This window comes from Rhynchophorus ferrugineus, unplaced genomic scaffold, assembly GCF_030347505.1.
Source record: "Rhynchophorus ferrugineus isolate W39M unplaced genomic scaffold, kcgeb_rfMv2 rfM2, whole genome shotgun sequence".
Lineage (NCBI taxonomy): Eukaryota > Metazoa > Arthropoda > Insecta > Coleoptera > Curculionidae > Rhynchophorus > Rhynchophorus ferrugineus.
In genome coordinates, this window is record NW_027472581.1 from 65,656,173 (window position 1) to 65,678,375 (window position 22,203).

A 22,203-nucleotide genomic window follows, 5' to 3' on the forward strand; every position below is an offset into this window, starting at 1 on the left:
GATGCTACTTGTTCATAGTTAACTCGAAATGGTTATTAAACAAATTGTAATTATATCATACTATAGTATATTATATAGCATTGTTTTACTATTTATATAAATTTTATAACTATAAATATATAAATTAATAACAGGCATTTAATTTTAAAGGTATATTTTTAAGGAATATCGATATGTTTTGAACAAATATATCAATGTTTTTAATTTTTCTTAAAAATAGCAATATTTTTCTAGTTTTTCGATTTTTCTTCTCCGATATATTGTAATCTCCATATTTTTCGACCGACTAGGGCTGTCGAGATTCTGAAATATAACGAATTAAATAATATAAGTTTATCTTCAAAAAATTTCAGTGTTTCAACTCTTAGCTTAGTATTTTTAGTAATTTTCATTATGAAACAATAACAGCAAAATGCCTTTATTCAAATTCTCTCTTTCACTCAAATTATGTCGAAATAAATCGCGTATTTAGGTTGAAAGGATTTATTCCTCGACCATTGCGTGTCATTGGGTTTACCATTTGATAAGTAAAGAACAGTGATGATAGCCTTGGAAAATATGTAACTTATTAATTTAATTTTTATTGATTTAATTGATCTGTATTTGGGACATTTATGGTATTATGATACTATTGTATCCAATTACTAGGGCTGTCGGTCGAAAAATATGGATACACGGACAGTATTAGTTTCCTAATTTTCAAATCGGTTTCCACGATCTTTATCAATGATTATTTGAACATGCTTACTGCGTCTGCCATCCAATCGATCGATTGCGCCACAGCAGTCTATGAGGAATTAGTTCATCTTTTATTCGACAAACATGTCCAAACCAATCAGCATCTATGGATTTGTTTCTCAACTGTGCACTAATTCTCGCATGTTAATCGATTTTTTTCATTTCCAATGCGATATTGTAGAGAAACATGTACAATTTCTTTTAAACATCTCATTTGAAAGATTTAAAGAGATTGTCTTTCATCAGAATGATTGGTACAATAAGTGTTCGAAATATTCGGATTTAATACATGATATATAGATTGTAAGATTTTGTTACTCTCACATGCACCGTCTAAGAGAAATTAAAACTGCTACCTCTAAAGCTTGGTCGATTCGGTTTATTACTACTTGAATTCCTATACTTACTCTAACTGTTTACCCTTGGGCTTTAAAATAACAATGTAGCAGTGTATATTATAATACCAAAATTACCGTATATTTTTTGAACCTATCTACCAGTCGATCCATTTTCTGGTATATTCATAAAAAGTGACGCATTGCTAATACAGGTCTCGACTCATATGTCGAAAAAAGTAGTAATATAAAGGAGTAACATCTGGAGAATACGGTGGATAAAATAGTACTCCTTATTTTAACATTTCCAAGTATGTTTTCACCAGTTTTGTAACATGCTGTTGAACTTTGTCGACGGCGATGCCCAATAATAGTTTTATTAGGTTATAACAGTTGATAGCACACCACACCAAGCTGATCCCACCAAATGCAGAACATTAGCTTGGAGCCATGAGTATTGGCTTTTGTTGTTGATGTTGATGCATGACCAGGTGGTACCAGGTTATGGAGTCAGTTTTCATCACCAATAACAATACGATGCAGAAGTCATTTTCGACACATGACCAAATGCGTTTCAAATCTTGACTTCAATTCATACGGCACGAAATATCCAAGCTTCTACATCATTCCCATGTACTTCAAGCGATTGGAAATGGTTTCTGGTATAACTCTCAAAAATTCTGTATATTCCTCCAAGGTTTTACACGGATCTTTATCGATCAATTCATTCAAATCTTCGTCTTATTCCGTTAAATCAATTTTTTGCTGTCTGCATCGCTCTTTGTCTTCGGTGTCAAAATAACCACTTTTAAAATATAAAAACCAGTATCACATATTGAAATTGATGGAACATGATTACCATAAGCTTCATACAGCATTCGATGATCTTCAGCCACATTTTTCTTCAAACTGAATTAAAGAATTAAAACTTCTCGCAAAAGCGATTTACTCCAAATCAGACATTTTCAACACTTTTTGTTCCCACTTCCACTTGCTTACTGAGATTTTAAGATATAAAATAATTAAAGAAATTAGATTGAAAAAATTATATAGTATTAGATTATGGAAGATTGAAAATATCTTGTTTTTGTATAATATTATTTTAATGGCGATATAAATAACACTGTAATAGGTACTTTATGGACTCCTTATCTAAAAGATACAAGCAGTAAACAATATAAAGAAACAGAACAAACGAAGGAAAAAAAGCCAAAAATCCAATGGCCAAAACAGAAGTATCAGAATTACACCCCCCAAACGATGGCCAAATGCCGATTTCCACCCCCTTAACAAAAGGCCGACGATCATTAATCATTCCCGTGACGTCGCTCTTATGAGATATATCTCCGATTATTTAATATATCTCGAAGGCACTGTCCATATTTTTGCGAGATATATGGGCGAAAACTATCGGAACGCGCATAAAGCAAAACCTCTTTCGTTCTCGCCGCCGAGAAAAGGTTCTAAATGTTTCGGGCGCCACCTCCCATAGGGCCAGAATTCGACTTATAGATTTCACACCTTTGTTTGAAGATGAGTCGTTCGGATTTTCGGTTTAATTATTTTCGACTAGCGGCCGGCCGATCATTAGGCCGAAGACCTGACCGTTTTGCATACACCGAAAACAATACGGAACCTCTTCCCCGGAGAGATCCGTTTTGTTTTCGACAGCTTTGCGGTCGGCCCAACGAGATTACCTACAAAGCAAATGGAACACCCATTTACTGAAGTTAACCGAAACTTAATTATAAGTGTTATTATGGTTAATATCGAACCAAGCATGAAAAACGTCGAAATTCTTAATTCTTCGTATTATTTGGGATACACGTTCTTGAATTAATGAGTTTTCCAAGAACGACATTCAAACCTTCACAGTGTGTAATGGTCATGTTGGTGAAGCAATAGTTATAGTAACTATTATCAGGAATAATACAAAGAATCAAATTCATATTCGTAGAATTATTTCTTCCATCAATTTACTCGATCTACAGACGAATTGGTTGACGCAGTGGTTAATGCGACAGGATGATCTTCCTACTTTTGCGATGGTAGCCACATTGAATCACGCTGGGGCATGGCTGTAAAAGGTATGCTTGTGATTGTTTATAATTGTGAATTTCCACAAGACAAAAGTGTAAAATCCGACAAGGAAAATCATCCCAGTCACGTCCTTAACCAGGCTAGCACCGGACGTCTTCTGCGATAACATCTAGATTAGTCAGCATACTAGTTGGTAATATTAATGAAGAGGAAAGTTTATTTTATTAATTCCATTTTACATCAGATATGCTTAGTACAATCTTAATTTACAAATTAATTTATTACTACTGTTCTGGTGTACTTACATTAATACACAAGTATGGCGAATACAGGATTAATACATCAGTATGTATTCCCCAAATTCAAATAAAATTAATCTACTTAAGCTAAAGTTAAGAATACACTTATACACTAAACAAGATCATGTGGTTTGGTTGGTTTCAATCTTCTGATTTCCTGCTTGTTGTCCTGTAGCTGTATGGCTTCCACTTCGCTGTGATTCAGCAACCTTATTTCATGCTTAAGACGAAATCTTTGATCACTTCGTATATTCATTTGATTCCAAAGTCATCGTGCAGCTCTTGATTAGTTACGTAATTTTGGGTGCGTTGGATTATTAGTTGGTTTAATGTTTTAGTGAAGCCTCATATTTGTTCCCGATAGGTCCAAATTAGTTTTATGATTGACCGATAAATCAATCTCTTTGATTTTAGGTCAAGTTGAGAGTATCTTTCGACTAACCAGTATAGTTGCTTGACTTTGATTTTAATTTCTGCTTTTCATCTAACATGATGTTTATGTTTAACATGATTTTTTGTTTCTATAAGTATTTCTGATCACAAAACAATCTGGCGATTAACTTGTTCTTTGAACTGAAAAAATCTTGATAAAACTGCATTGGTTCAGAATTTAATCGCGAAGCTTCTTGATCAATTTTTTCATTTTGGTTTTTCATCTAAATATAATTTTTTATGCTTAAGAAATATATAAACAGCTCAAAAGTTGACAATTATTTTCCTGCTAGCTTAACTAAGCTAAGAGGAAAACCGAAGACGAATTTATAGTATAAAATTAACGGCGATATTATGGGAGTAGAGCCAAAAGAAAACAAAAAGGGAAATGTTTAATACAGAGGGTTATAGAAATGAATGCTCCTATCAAAGGAAATGAAAGTTGGGTACTAACTGAAACCAAAAATCTTTAAAAGCTATGACACTTCTTCATTAACACCTATCGTTATTATTATGTAAAACTCTATACTTATTTTAACTTTTGAAGCTTCAATTTGAACAACTAGGATTTACTATGTTTAGGCTGTATAAATAAACTTTTTTTTATTTGTAAAAATCAGTACGTAATCAGTAATAATTGAAAAAAATTACTTTGTACCTAAAAGGTGCAATTTAATCACAATAATTGAATGAAATAAAATTAATAAGATTGAAACTCTGTGGTACTGTTACACTCCAATAGATTTTAATAGAACAGGGTATGTACGCTCCGTTAGTTATTTATTATTATATATTATGATGTAAAATGATATTATAAGGATTTTAATATACAGTTTGTGAAATACAAAAATATACGAAAAGGGAAATTTAATCCCATTAATTGAATTAAGATAATAATTTTCTAAAATTTTGCTATAACTGTCAACACAACAAAAGGACAAAATCGATCACTAGTTGACCTTTTAATTTATATAACTTTTCAACGCCCTTACTGTTTACATAAACCCTTTTATCGAACCTATTAACCTCAAATTTCCCGATGGTGGATAAAAGGGTGACAATCGTACTATATTATGTTTGCGGTCGCAAAATCATTACCCGTAATACCATAAAAACATTCGAAAAGGCATCGATCATATTTACAAAGCAATTTGCCGAAAATCCTTTTGTGCCGAACAATAACCCTTTATGGAATGTTTAACCCTCGTTTCGTTACCCTTTTAGAAAAAAAGTTTATCTACCTAGGCACTTGAGAACCGTACAGGTCTCCGGCATTATTGGTCGATGGGTCGCTCTCGCAACGATGGGGTTGAAAAAGGGTAAAAATGGGATTGAGGATAAAAAGGACCGATATAATGTTGTCGATTTATTGGTATACACTCTTGATGATAAATATGCTACTATATCAATGCGGAACTATTTAATGTCTCATAAAACATATGTTATTATATCAGGGGAATGGTTTAATTAATTGGAATAAATATTTTTCAATTGTACTTTGACTAGAATACACTAGTCTATAAATATGACATAATCTATTTTTTTCATATTTTCAGAGCTTAACCCTTTAACAATATGCCCTTAAGAGGATTTTTAAAAATTTAAATTATTCTCGGAGATATAGCTGTTTTTGAAACGTGTTGAAACTAGTTTTTTCGCGACAGTTGACATGATATCTCAAGTTCTACTGCCGGCTTGGTGATGCAGTAGTAAAGGCGACAGGACGGTCCTCCTACTGTTGCAATAGTCGTGGTTTCGAATCCTGCTGGGGCATGGTCGTCTAATTTATATTTGTGATTGATCTAGGCAAAAGTTTAGAATCCGAAAAGGAAAATTATCCCAGTCATGCCAGTAGTCAGGCTGGGTAGGACCGGATGTCTTCCGGGATGATTTCTAGAGTTGGTCACGCCACTCGGTAGGCTTAATGTCGAGGACCGTAGTTCAGAGCCCACGTTAAGCTGTAGGTCCAGTAACTAAAAAATCCAAGAGGTTGATGTGACTAAAATTAATAGAACTTTACTTTACTCAAGTTCTACTGAATATAAGAATTTATTTGAAATTTGGTGTGAGCCTTCTTAATATAATCATGATCAATCAAGGTATAACAATATTTAAATTTTTACAATTTCTAAAAATTTCTGAAATATAATAAAAGTGTTAAAAATATCTTGTTTTTTCGAATAGCCGTAATAGTTTACTTATAAAGTGTTAAGCGGTCTGAATTTTCCTGTAAGTCCTGGAGCGGGATTTTTGTCCAATAAGTCTTGCAATTTATTGTCTTTGATTTAGTTTGAAAAATCACTTTTAGATCAATGAAATAAAATCCATAACCGAATTGGGATATAACGGACCAGCTAAATGTATTTAACGGTCTTTTAGCAGCAATTACTCCAAATCAGAGAAGAAAAGTAATAACTGTCGAAAATGCTATTTTTAGCGATCAATGATTACAGTCTGCAACTACTGAATAACTCAATAACACTAAATAGAAAACTGTTATTTAATATAGAGAATCAAAACTATCAAATTTAGTAGTTGGGTTAACTTGTTTGTCAATTATTGGCATATTATTAACTTTATCTAATAAAACATCTGATAAATTGTATAAATGATAGCAAAAAAGTAATTTAATACTGAATAGTACTTTAAAATAAAAAAGCTATGAAAAAGTTATTGGTTGTCAAATAGGATATAATTCAAGTCAAATAATTTATATTTGAAATAATATGTGTTACAAAATGATTAATATAAATAGGTTCAACGCAACGATGAAAAAGCTGAATTATTCACAGAAAATTTAGTTAACGTATTCCAACCGGATGATATAGAATCTATAATAGATATAAATCCTGTTTATCAACCCGATGTAGCTGTAAATCTGATTTCTCCTTTGGTTGTCATTGAAATTAAGAATCTTAGTCCTAAAAAGGCTCCTAGAATTGATGACATTTCACCCGGTTTATTAAAAGAGCAGTTATGAAAAGCAATAATCATGTTGACATACATATTCAATGCATATTTGAGACTGAAGCATGTTCCGGAATGTCTTAAGGTTGCTCGAATAATTATGCTTAAAAAACCTGACAAACCGGCGGAACAAGTTGGATCTTACAGGCCTATTGGGTTGCTACCTGCGATTTCAAAATTATTTGACAAACTGCTGTTAAAACGAATTAAACAATTTATAGAAATACCAAATTTCCAGTTTGGATTTCGAAATCACCACTCGACAATGGATCAAGTGCACAGAGTAACAGCGATTGTTGGAAAGGCATTCGAAGAAAAGAAATACTGCCCTGCAATATTTCTGGATGTCTCACAAACTCAAAAAAAGGGTATGGCATTTTGGCTTAACATACCGCGGAATTATTATCTACTGCTGGAATCATATCTTTTCGAAAGAAAATTCGGAGTCTCGCATAAAGGAGCATTCTCAACACTTGTACCTATTTCGGCTGGAGTTATATCTGCTCTATTCTGCTGATATCCCAACAACATACAGTGTTTGAAACATTTGCCGATGACAGAGTTGTCATGGCAAAAGATGTATCACATGGAGATGGTCCACAAATGGACTAAAGACTGGAAAATATAGCCTAATAGCTCCAAATCTGTCCATGTTCATTTTGCGTTACGGCGAAGTGATAATATCCCTTTTTTATATCACTTGACGGATGTCCGGTTCATCAGATCGGTTTATCAGTCAATCATAAAGCCAAATTGGATGAATGGGGTGTAAATATCGTTTTGCACTAAGACATCAAACCAACCGGTAATCCAACGCAACCAAAACAAAGTTCTACGATCAATGCCTATCGCTACGCAACCAACGAAGAGCTGCACGATGACCTGAAATTGACGATGAAATCAAATAGACATACGAAATGATACATGATTTCGCCCTAAGACATGACGTAAAGTTAGTAAATCACATCAACATGGAAGCAATACAGCTGCTGGATAACACGCAGGAAATCAGGAGATTGAAACGGATCAAACCACACGAACTTGTTTAATGTATAAGTGTATTTTTAACTTTAGCTTAAGTAGTTTTAGTAGATCAGTTTTATTTCAAATTGAGAAATACATACTGGTGTATTAATCCCATACTCGCCCTGCTTGTGTATTAATGCAAATACAACAGAACCATAGTAATAAATTAATTCTAAATTAAGACTGTCTTTAGCAGATGATAGTATTAATCCACCATGCACAATAAATTACAAGATGAAAATAGATTTTAAAAAATTTTAATGATTATAAATAACAACAAATAATTTGTAATTTAATACCATAATTAGTTTAGTTTAGAAAAATATATTTAAAAAAGTATAACGGGTGTTCGCTGCCTTCAGCGGATGGTAAACCGGTTTTACTATCGTTACATATAATTATACTGAAACCCTTATATAAAATTTGAAAGTGCGCTACTGACGTTGCAAAAATCCTGGTTAAAGTTCTATTAGCGAATGCTTTTTACCTTTAAAAAGATCATGAATAATTTCTTAACTTTTAAAACAGGGATATTCCGCTACTCCGCGGATGCTTTTAAAGGCGCTCACAGGATGTCGAAATCGCCTTCAATTTTTTATCTAATAATGCAATTTGCTACTCTTTGTGCAGCGTTTTTTCTCTTTTCTTCGCTCGTTCGTTTTAAATTATACCTTTTAAAAGGTATTAAGTGCTGAATTGTCAATTCCTTCATAATAAATGACAATTTGTTGGAACATTTTTAATAATATAATATTATTTTGTATTAAAGAAAACGCCCAAGTATATTTATTATTATAACATATGTATTACCCCAAATATAGTAAATTATATAACTATTACTATTACAAAAGGTATAAAATATGAATAAAAACGAATATAAAGTTAAAGAAAAGAACGTGTAAAAACATGGTTTCAACACCTGAATAACATTTCATTCAGTGTATACAGATGCTAATCTTGGAATGATTATAATTACATTTTCGTTCATTACCTTCATTCGGCATACATTACCTTTATTATTCGATTTGAAGAAATCTTCTACCCATCAAATACTTTAAAAACTTATGGACATACTGCTTCAGCCCAGTTGTGACCTTTGGTTTCAAGGATTTAAATGTGGCGATTTTAATATAATTTACAAAGAACGGCCTGGCCGATCAAAAAAAATCGATAAAAATGAATTACAAGACTTCATGGATAAATAATTAGCTCAAAAGAAATCTCAGACAGCTTAGCATATTTACTGAAGCCGACAAGGAAAATGATCCCAATCACGCCAGTAACCAAGCTGGGTAAGACCGGATGTCTTATGGGATGATTTCTAAGTTAGTCACTCTCCGATCGATAGGCTATAGGCTTAATGCCAAGGACCGTGGTTCGGAGCCCACGTTAAACTGTTCAGATAAACCCTCTTTGTTAAAAGGAGACTTTAATATTACCTTAATATAAATTTCCTAAAATTCCAAAAATTCGAAAGGTTTTAACATCCTGGTTTCATTGCGTACCATATAATAGTAATGTATTATGACTGGCGATGAAAAATGGATTTACCTCAACAATCCCAAACGCAAAAAGCCGTGTGATAGTCTACTGACAGCAATTGAATACTTTGAACGAACTATTGCAAAAGAGATATGGCAATAGCCAATAACATCTTTTTGCATGACAACTTTCGGCAAAATGTCTCAAGATTTGTAAATATTGTAGCAACTGTTCTTTTTTAAAGTGAAAAATTATCAAAATACATGTAAGCACCTAACATTTCTATGAAAATATATGCCTCCTGAAATGTTTTGTAACAGGTCAACAAAGCACTTTTTTTTGGCAAAATTAGTTTTTTTTGTTTAACATAATTCCCTTCAAGGGTGATACACTGATTATAGCGAGTATTTTCCGCTCCTATTTTCGATACCATTTTTGTAGTATGATTTGTCCTTTGCTCAAAAATTTCAAAATAGGCCTCAGTTTCATCGATCACCTCTTCATTCGACGAAAATGTCTTCCCAGCGAGCATTGTTTTAAGATATGAGAACAAGAAATAGTCGCTGGGGTTAGATTAGGAGAATACGGTGGATAAATAAATATATTTAAAACAGTATAATGGGTGTTCGCTGCCTTCATCGGATGGTGAACAGGTTTTACTATCATTACATATAATTATACTGAAACCCTTATATAAAATTTGAAAGTACGCTAATATGACTGAAATGATTTAAGAACGATATTATGATTTAAAATTTTAAAAGGTTTGTACTGCTCACTCGCAATAATTGTTGTTTTTTAATTTCAGTAAATTAACTTATTTTTCACAAGGTATCATGCATTGATATAATAGTAATAAGTGGTAAATAATTAAAGAATTTAAATGAAATATATCCAACTGCTAATATAATGCATAGACAGTATTTCCTGTATAAATACCTTTGACTACATCAGATTCCAGTTTCCGTCCAAAGAACTACAGCTACAGAACAAAAGAATGCCAAGGGGCCAACCAAGATCAAGAATTCCATTTGCTGATGATGTTCCACAGAAAGCCAGCACCCACCACACCAGATCTGATAGAACAGGGCACCAACATGGACAGTAACCATAAGTGAACTGAACATTAGTATAAAAACAAAGAGCTAGTAGCAAGAAGATCAATATCCTCCGAGCTTAATCCTTTTGAGAGTTATAAATATTTGGGATAATTTAATGTTCCCCTTATTGAGAATTAAACAACCTTCTGGATAAACCCATAAAATAATAATAATAACGACTTCTAACTATAAATATAATTTATACAAAATGATATTCATAATTAATTTGGAACCAAAGAGATTAAGGTGTATTATTACTAGTGATAATTATACCTCTATGTATTTTTAATTGCAATATATCTTATAAATATAATGTAACTTCAAATTAAGTTTTATTGCGACTATTATAATCCTATGCGCCTCAATCCTAATGCAATTATGTTACAGAGCGAGCTGAAATATATAACTCATAAAAACTATAAACATTCACAAAAACAGGTATACTGTTTCATACTAAACAAACATATTAATAGATCCCATTCTGTATTGAACCTCACGAAAATCCATTCAACCCCGTTTTATTGCATTCAATTTCGAATAAAAAGATTAAATAATCATAGTACCCCTCTAACCTAGTCGCGTGGCCCTATATAAAGCAAAGGCTGCAAGACAACTTTCTCCTTTTACTAACCCTAAATTTTATAATGTATTTTTTCTCTGCAGTCCTTTAAGTTAGACCGAAGATTTTTTAACCAATGTGTTATTTTATACTGTGCTTATAATACTTTTTCGTTTCATGGCACGCGAACAGGTAAAAAAGGAAGTACCGCTGTTTTTTAGGGTTTTTTATACATTAAAATATACAGAAGGGGTTCGAATGGTTTTTTTTTACGGTCATAAGTAATGAATGGGATGGGTTAAATTGGGGGAATGCGTGGTAGCTGACACATGACAAACAAACTGTTTGTTAAAATGTTGTTTATGAGTTAATCATTGTGAAAAAATGGTCACTGAATAGTCGACCTCCCATGTTGATTTAGGATTTTCTTTTTTTATGGTCGTATTTTCATCAGATTATTTAGTTGATATTTATGCGTTTTAAAAAATACAAATATTATGAATTGAATGAATTATGCCCATAATGTAGCACCGATATAAACATTAGAATAAAATATGGTTTTGAATAAAATTACATAAGTATTGTGCACTTTTCAGCCGTAGCGGAAAAAAATATAATTATATCAACATAATTAATTTTATCTCCATTACTGCAGTTGCGAGTATATTATTGGTGCATTGTTATGCATTACTTTACGTTACTTTTAGGGGCCAAACAAAATTACTAAAATTGACAGATTTTTTCATTGCTCCAGTTCTCAATTTCTCATTCTCAAATTACTAATTATTTCCTCACAGAGTAAAACAGTGTAGAATATGCCACATCGGGTAATACACATCCAGTCCTAGCCATATCCTAGCCTAGTCCAGTCTAGCTAGTACGGAAGGTTGCCGCCGGCGCAACAAGAGTAATTAATAAGTAATTAGCAAGTAATTGATATTTTGTTTTATTGATACCATAAAATAGGTAGCTAATTCCAAACAAATTTTATTATGTCAAATTTAATAAGAGGGTTTCGAATCAAGTATTATTGACGCGATTTAAATAGCATTTTTACTTCAAGTAAGAGTTCTAATCTAACTTTTGCCATGAGTAGCGTTTACTACGTTTAAACGTAAGTTTGTGAATTTTAGTTTCAATGGTTTTATTGCCCTTCGGAGTAATATTCCCCATCAAAATGGTAGTGATTAGATATATTGTTTTAGATATATAATACAATGCTACAGTCCTATGTATAAACAAGTCTAAGAGGGTAGTGGTCAAACGAAGACCTTCAGTCTTGAAGAGTATCAACATATACATAATAGTATTTTCATCTGAATTGGATGCCGCAATACAATTTGGATGTAATTGTTCGTATGAGTGTAAGATTGATATCGCTTAAGCTAATATATTTAAGGAGATTCATATTTATTTAATATAGCTTATAGAAACAATGATAATACGGAGACGAGTTGAGTACACTAGTGTAATCCTAAGACTGTCTGGCGAAATTGAAGATGTATCTTCTAAATTGATAATGAGCGATGAAGCCCATTTTCTTGTCAGAGGCAACGTCAATGAACAGAACAGTCGGTTTTGGACAACTGCAACAACAAAACAACTGCATGGTGTAGTATTCATGCTGAAAGCATGGTTGGTCCCTTTTTTTTAAAGACCAATGTTTTGCAGTTACTGTTACTGCTGAACGGTACCAAGACATGATTCGAAATTTTCTTGAATTCGAATCTAAAAGAAAAATATCTAAAATTCTAACAAATCCGCAAATATGCCTTTATTATATGAATGTAAGACAGAGACATAATATAGACATAATATGACTTCAACCAAGCCTTTCAATCTTTACTATGATAAAAGACTTATATAATTTTGAATCTAACAATACATAATAATTATTAATCAGTCACATTAAATATATAATTAAAAAGGCAATAGAATATATGCCAAACAAAAAAGAATACATTGAATATTTCGAAATGAATATATGTAATGAAATAATTGGATTTTGTATGAAATGAAACATAACGTTTTTTATTCAATTGTAGTTATGTTAGGTTAGGTTTTATAGTCGTTTTATAGGAAGCCACGCGACCAGGTATAAAGAGGGAGTACCGTCGTTTTTTATGTCGTCGCACGTGAAGGGGTTCGAATAGGTTTTTTATAGTCCTCGGTCTAAGGAATGGGATGGGTTAAATTAGGGGTATACGCGACAACAATATCAATGACAGACAAATTAGTTGCTTGATGTTAATTCCTTAGCCGGTGGTTAGCCACCGAATAACGTACCACCCGTGTTGATTTATAACTGCTGACTATTTTTATTGTTGATTTCTAATATATTATTTTCTATCTATATATATATAATATCTTATATATATATATATATATATATATATATAATATATATATATATATATATATATATATATATATAATATATATATATATATATATATATATATATATATATATATATATATATATATATATATTTGGACAATGGTAATACGATTTTTTATAGGTTTTTTATAGGATGTAAGTTAAGGCATATTAAATTTAAAATATTCATTAGCCGGCTTGGTTGGCGTAGTGGTAAAGGCGACAGGACGGTCCGCCCACTGCTACGATTGTCGCGTATTCGAATTCTGCTGGGGAATGGTCGTATATATATATATATATATATATATATATATATATATATATATATATATATATATATATATATATATATATATATGTACTGAACCAACTGTTTAACTTGGGGTCCGAACCACGGTCCTCTGCATTAAGCCTACCGATTGGCGAGTGACCAACTTAGAAATCATCCCAGATGACATTCGGTCTTACCCAGCCTGGTTACTGGCGTGACTGGGATCATTTTCCTTGTCGGGTTTTGCACTCTTACCTAGGGAATCACAAATATAAATTTACGACCATGCCCCAGCAGAATTCGAATCCGCGACAATCGTAGCAGTGGGCGGACCGTCCTGTCGCCTTTACCACTACGCCAACCAAGCCGGCTAATGTATATTTTAAAATTAATATGCCTTAACTTACATTACATTTCGTTTCTTATTATATACTTTTCACAAAAACATTATTATATAGTTACTATTAAGTTAAACTTAATCATACCATCAATAGGCTTAATTATATGTAACTAAGATAAAGTATATTATAACATAACATAATTTCAGGTTTTATTATTCCTTTTTCACTAGAAAAAATGCTGGTGAAAATCATCGAATGCATAGAGCAAATGTCAAATAATTTTGAAATGAGACAAGCTATACGTAATGAAATTAATTTTTTGCTTCATACACATTTACATATTTATGTATGGGCTATGACATCGTATGCGGAATTATAAAAATTGTTCTTATATGAACCTAGTATTGTAGGTAGTACATGTTAATCGTAACTCTATTCTAATAATAAATCTCTATTCCTGCTTTTGAATGAATTTCGCTATGCAACTATACTATGTTAGATTATTTATTACATCGGAAGCTCTTATTTAACAAGAAGCAGTTATTATTGGACAAGGACAATTGGAATATACGATCAAGCAGTTATTGAATTTAAATTTAATTTGCAAAAATGAATTTATCGAATCTCGTATTAATAATAGTACTACTGTTAATAATATCTGATTTGAACTAAACAACTAGTTCAACCCTATAAGAATAATGAGTACTGGATTTTTCTTCAATTGGTTTGGCACGAGCTAAGAACCACGCTCAGACCCCTCCCGCCCAATTAATCCATCCTATTCATTATCCGTAACCATAAAAAACGATCCGAACCCCTTCACCCATTTCGGCACGTAAAAAACCGAAAAAACGGCGGTACCTTTTTATACCTGGTCGCGTGGCACCATATAAAACGCCGGTAATAAGTGGTTTACCTCTAATGACTTAATAAAAAAGGATCTACCTCAGTCGCTTGGTTTTAATTCGTAGACGGGTAACCCTTACGGGTTAGTTGGCCGTGTTTTTTAACAGCGGTTCGTTTTTTAGCCAACTACCTGAATCGACGCGTGTGCCCTGATGTTTTTTACGGTGTCTCGGTCGATGTCGCTTTTTTAGCTGCTTCTTTCTTTAATTGACAACTGGTTGTAAACAGACACGTTAACGTGGAATTCGTGAGATGAGGACGGTGTTGACAGGGCCCACAGATTTTTTCCTTTGATTGTGGATTACGATTAAACCAATCAGATATGTTAGAATTGTATAAAACACGCTAGCGAAGCATTTTCGATGTCCTACGTCTGTGAGAGGTTACAGGATGACAGAATTAGTACTTTATGTGGTGTGTATAGTATATTTCCTTTGTTGTAATATAATATAAGATTATAACAATCATGAAAATTGTTTTAATAATTTTCTATTAAGCGTATATATATATATATATATATATATATATATATATATATATATATATATATATATATATATATATACATATATATATATATATATATATATATATATATATATACATATATATATATATATATATATATATATATATATATATATATATATATATATATATATAGCTTTCTCACAGCTAATGCAAAAAACCAACACTTTCTTTTAATATCTTTACGATGTTGGCTAACTCACGCAACTTGACTTTTCGATCATTCAAAACGATTTTGTGTTTTTTATGTTTTCTGGTTTTATCACCTTATTTAGATGCCTACTACGTTTTACATCATCGATGTCTCTACGACCATATTTGAAGTCGGTAAACCAACGTTTTATTGTTTCAGATAGAGCGGAGTCCTTATAACACATTTCAAGCTATTGCCTCGCTTGAACGGTGTATTTCCCATCAAGAAACAGTGTAATCCAGTGGATCCATTGTTTTGAAAATAATAAAAACAGTTATATATAAAAAAACATCATTATATTAACAGTTTTCTTTTAAGAGTTAGAACTAACTTAAAAAGTAGCGAATGCAATATAACTAGCGCGATATATGTGCTAAGCCCAGGACTTTTAAGCACATATGTTCGGTCCGAACGATAGTCCTCAGCATTAAGCCTACCGACCTTACCTAGCCTAGTTACTGGCGTGATTGGGATCATTTTCCTTGTCGGATTTTGCACTCTACCTAGGACAATCACAAACATTAAACAATCACAAACATAAATTCATTCATTATTAAGTTATTCAGTGTCTACAGATGCTAATAATGGAACGCTTAGATCTGATGACGAAAAACTTTTAGATACTTACGATAATGCAGATTCGTCGCATTCAAATTGTGGCTTTTGGTTTAAATGATTTGAAACTGGCGATTTTGATGTGAGTGGTAAAGAAAGTCCTGCGAAACCAAAACAATTCGAAGACAATAAATATCGTGCACTCTATGCAAACTCTCAAATAAACTTGCAGACAGCTTAGCATTTGATGATGTTTCCTAATTAAAGAGGTCAGTAATAAAAAACGAATAACAGACGGAATCATCATCTTCTATGACAGCGGTCAAAAGTTGTGAAAGACTTTCGCATCCAAAGTATTCACCCAATAAAGCGCCTTCCGATTACCACTTATTCGGATCCACGCAGCATGAAATGAAAGATGGCAAGCAGTTGTACAATTTTTTTATAACATCTTTATTAGGTACGCTCAGTACAGTCTTAATTTACAATTAATTTATTACTACTTTTCCTATGTATTTGGATTAATTAACAAGCAAGATGAGTGCGAGAAAATACATCAATATGTATTCATCAATTATAAAATTATAATTATTTATTAATTACTAACTTATAGCTATAGTTTACACTAAATATATACACTTTATATAAGTTCGTATGGTTTTGTTCGCTTCAATCTTCTGACATCCTGCGCGCTGTCCAGCAGTTGTATTGTTTCCACGTTAGTATAATTTAGTAATCTTATTTCGTTTTTCAAGGCGAAATCTTGAATAACTTCGCAAATCCATTTGATTTCCAGGTCATCGTGCAGTTCTTCGTTGGTTACATAGGAACAAAATTATGGAAAATATTTGATTAGAACTCAACTCACACTCAAGAAGTACTTCAAATTCCCGTTTGGCTTATTTGAGATACAATCTTTTTGGAACAGAATTCCCATATTTTCTTAATTTTTCACTAATGAAATAAACCTTTTAAGAACAAACTAATCATGGTGAATGTATACATGTGGGTTTGTATCTATAGCTAATATAATCATCAATCACTATACGTTGTGTGTGAGTTAATATTTTGTTGATTATATATAACATATACTATAACTTTCAATAGTGAAATCTTATTTCCGTTTAATTTCGTTTTTTTTTTTGGACATGTCAGCTTCACGTTCAAGACTGCATTTTGCAGAAATGACTAAATCATACCTGTGACCTTTGCCTCCACTCTTGTATTGTCAGTTGGTTGGTTGTTAAGTATAAAAAAAATGCTATAGAATATTTATTGAGAATATTATACAACAACGAACAACAAATATTTTGTTTTTGAAAAAAGTTTGGCAAGAGCAATTTAGAGAGGCATTTAAGTGATGCTATTGGTAACATATATTCAGAAATCAATTATCTACTGTAAATATCTTACTCCATATAACCATGAGATGTAAAATCATTGTTAAGGTTAAATCGATCTTATCACGTATTAGAAAAGATTAAAAAACAAACTTAAACTTGAAATCATTTTCATTGTGTTTGTTAAAATAGGTCTTCATACCTTTGGCGTGTGGTATACCGATTTGACCTACATCTAGTTATAATTTTTCACATTTCGGATTCTCACAAAAATATATTTTTCAGTCATGACAATTTTTCACAAAAAGTAATTTTGCCTGATAAATAGATTGATAAATAGATTATATTCCATAAATATCTATGGAAGATAAACCTTCCAAGTATCTGATTTTTTCAATTTAGTGCAAACGATTAGTCATTTGAATTATTCCTAGCTTCAACGTTTATTGATTGCAAATATGAAAAAGCAAATATTTTATAAGATACAGCGTTGGCATTAAAAACACTGCAAAACAGTTCTGATGCTTAGAATGTTTGTGTTTGTTTGTCTGTGAATGTTTTCTTTATGAACTCCAATACAGAAAATAAGAATGATAATGCAGAATGTTGTGCTGATTGTATTGTTTATCATTTATCAGAAACAATGGTATTCTGAGAAGGAATGGCCATCCCAGTCACCCCACTAACCAGGCTGGGTAAGACCAGTTGTCTTCTGGAATGGTCTCTAAGTTGGTCACTGGCCAATTGGTAGGCTTAGTGCCAAGGATCGTGGTTCGGAGCCTACGTTAAACAGTAGGTCCAGTCCAGATAAACCCTCGTTGGTAGAAAGGAGACTTTAAAATACATCAAAGAAAAGTATTACAGACTAAATATGTCTGTTTTAAATAAAACATTAAGAAGTAACAACAAATAAAGTGTCAAAATCTTCACTAAAGAAAGTTGTTAAATAAAACCGTTTAAGAAAACAAAGGAGTGAAACCGTAAAAATAGAAACCGCAGCACCCGATGCGTTATTCATAGTACAGCGAAACCTAAAACGAGCCCATAGGCTATAACATAATTAAATGTGCAGAAAACAAATGCCGCACAAATCAGGACCTATGCAAAAAGAGCGACCGCAAAATTATACGTCGGCCAAATTAGGCTCCTTTTTTCGGAACTGTTCCGACTGTTACCTTGACGTTTCGGGACACTTCTGACTCGCACAAATAGACCGGGTCCACGCCTAGTTCCGGCAAGAAATTGTCGGTTTTATTTTACCTTTTTTCATCCGTCGAAGAAAAACGCAAATAATAGACATTTACGGAGGCTATTAACTTGCCTCGATATTCGTTGCGCTTATGGGTATCTAGTTTCGTTTTATTTTCCGAAACCTATTGATTATAGATCGAGTAGGATCGACAGATGCTAGAGCAATTTTTGCGTTTTCTCGCAACTGTTGGTGGTCGGTTGATTGAGTGTTTGAAGTAGATTGTGGAATTTTGCTGACCATAATCTAGTCAATTACCACATTTGCAGTTCGCCAAAGGGACACAAGCACCGAGCCGAAATTAAAACGTAATTATAGCCGCTTGGTTTGCATAAAACATTTGCTTATATTAACAACGAAATATCTACACATTGTTTAAATACAGTAACTGTAATTGGCGTATATATTATTTTTATTTAGATTTTATTCTAATCAAAATATTAAGTGCTTGCATGTATTGTGATCACTTTTTTACTTTAAAAAGGATGTTCATTTTCACATTCACTTTTATTTATTGAAAAAAATTGACACAATATATCTTAACCAACATATTTTTATTAATTTCTACAACTTTTCCCACCTTTCTAATAACATGGCGGAATTGTGTGCCAGTCAAGGCGTGTTGCACCGATCTGAAGTAGTGGTTATCAGAAGGCATTACATCTGGTGACTATGCAGCACGCATCCCATTAGAGCTGCAAGAGTGTATCCATCACATTTCCTACAATGCTTGGCCAAGCGTTGTCACGTTTGAGTACTACTAGAGACAGTACTAGTGATCGCCCTGTGCTCATAATTATGCCCTATTTTATAAATTAATCAAGTTTTTCTCATAATAGTGTAAACGGAATAATTCAAAGAGGATATGTCAGCAAAAATTGTTTTCGCATTATTTTCAATATAAGATCAGAAATCGATTTGATATAAAATATTAATTAAAATAATAAACATCTATATATTAAAACAAAATAAATTATATGCAAACTATCTCAAGAACTAACACTCAATAACCTTTTTTGAGTGACATTTAATTAAATCGCCATTAACTAATTAACAATGTATTGATATGTTTAAATTACTACGCAATACAACAAAACTATCATGAGTAACATTATTTTCAGGACTCTAGCAACTTCAGAGTATCATATGTAAATATACTCAAAGTAGTAATAATTTCTTTACTTTATTTTATAAAAATAAATATGGAATAATAAATGAAGTAATACATATTTGTATATTAGTAGAATAAAATGTATGTATATATGTATATAGAGAATAAAATAATTTTTTTTATTTATATCTGCCTTTAATATACATATTAAAACAATAAAAATAATATTGATTTTTCAAAACTTATAACAATAAAATAAATATAAGTAAATAAGAGACAAGCTTCAAAGAATCAACTGTTATGTAGTCACATATATTTTTCAATAATTATTAAACACCTTAATATTTTTCAATGCTTGTTTACAAAATTACTCACATATAATCTAAGTATTTTTTTCTGACAGCAGATATATTTATTTCAAGTTATTATTTATATATATTTATGCAAATTTGAAATATCGCACTTACAAGTAGCTCATCTTTAATTTGCCTTCTATGGTTTTCGGTAATATACAACTTTGTACATTGACTTATATCTCACATGGGAACTAACGGCTGAGCAACAAATGAGGAATTAATTCTATGAAGCTATTTTTAACAATTGTTAATATTCTTTGCAAGATTCATTTTACTCTTGATAGACAAATTAATGTATTGCCTACAATATTTGGTTAGTGTTTTATTAGAAAATGCATTTAGTAATGAAACCTGAAGTGAACTAGCAGTGAACACCACTAAAATTTACATAATATTAATGTATGTAAAATTATTGTATAATTATATGATAATTTTATATAATTTACACATTAATTTATTCTCTGTACAAAAAATTTCAAACGTAGCTCTACATTGCCATAACTGTCTAATAATTCCAACATTACGGGAATGACCAAAAGAAACACGAGATCTTAAACACTGCTTTAAATAAAATAACGCCGGCTTGGTGGCGCAGTGGTAAAGGCGATGGGACGGTCCTCCTGTCCTGATGGGACGGCTGGGGCATGGTCGTAAATGTATGTTTGTGATTGTCCTTAAGCAAGAGTGCAAAATGCGACAAGGAAAATTTGGGTGAATGATTTCTAAAGTTGGTCACTCGCCACTCGGTAGGCTTAATTCCGAGGACCGTGGTTCGGAGTCCACGTTAAACTTTAGGCCCAGTCTTTAAAACAAGAAAATTAAATAACTCCTTTTAATAATGTATATAAATGAGGACGAATGAAAAACGCAAATAATAGGCATTGACGGAGATATTAATTATAATTATTAATAATAGATATTTAAAACCTTTTTTATTTCTATTATTATATTACACACACACTAGCCGTTTTAATACCGTTTCGAATATAAAATATGAGGATTTGTCCTCCGATTTAAATTTGACATACCGGCATATTGTGTACAGCGTTGTCGCATTTTAATTTTAAATCTCGATTTGTCGTCGATTTGCGTACAGTAGAAATCCAACAAAAATTCAAATAATTTAGTGTATAAAAATTGGAGTTGAGATTTTATGGTCATGAATATTCTGCTTATTACGTATCGATGCGACTATTCAGAGATTTTATGAGATTTTTTCGTAAAATAAGTTTCGAAGTTCATTACCTTTGATCTTTTTTTTTGTTCCTTGTCTTTAACATTAAAATAACTACTTTTAAATCGTTGAAATTCCGATCCACATTTCTGATATAACGGACCAGTAATTTCTAAAGGCTTTAATGGGCTTCGATAACAGATTGTCTCACATCAAATAACAAAAGTAATTAATATCAAAAACGCAACTTTAAACGTTTCATTATTAGCATCTGTATATACCCAATGGGCAATAATAATGATATCTATTATATACAAGATATGTAGGAAAATCATTTCATTTATTTATTTCCTATATAAAATGTCTTATTCTAAACCCTAAATGTGTCTAAAGCCTTTAATCAGATCGGACGTTAAAGGTTTCATGATTAGCCTCTGTATATACTGAATAACTCACTAATAAAAAAATGAAGGGCTGTTATTTATATAGAAATATCAACACATTCGTATTTAACAATTATATTAAGTTGTTTAACAGTTAATGCTGATAAAAATACATGCAAACAACTAATATAAACTAAAAATATTCTCCAAACAACACAAAAACAAAATTCGCCGAAGCCGAATTGGCTAACGAATTAATTAATACACTTTTACATTGTTGACACGCAACGGTTCAGCAACATACTAATTGAATTGCAGATAATACAATAAAAAATATTATATAGAATAATAAAAATAAAACTCCTAATGACTTTTTACTTAAAACGGAGAAATGAAAGAGATTATAAAAAAGAATATTTAAACTTAATTGAGCAAAGAC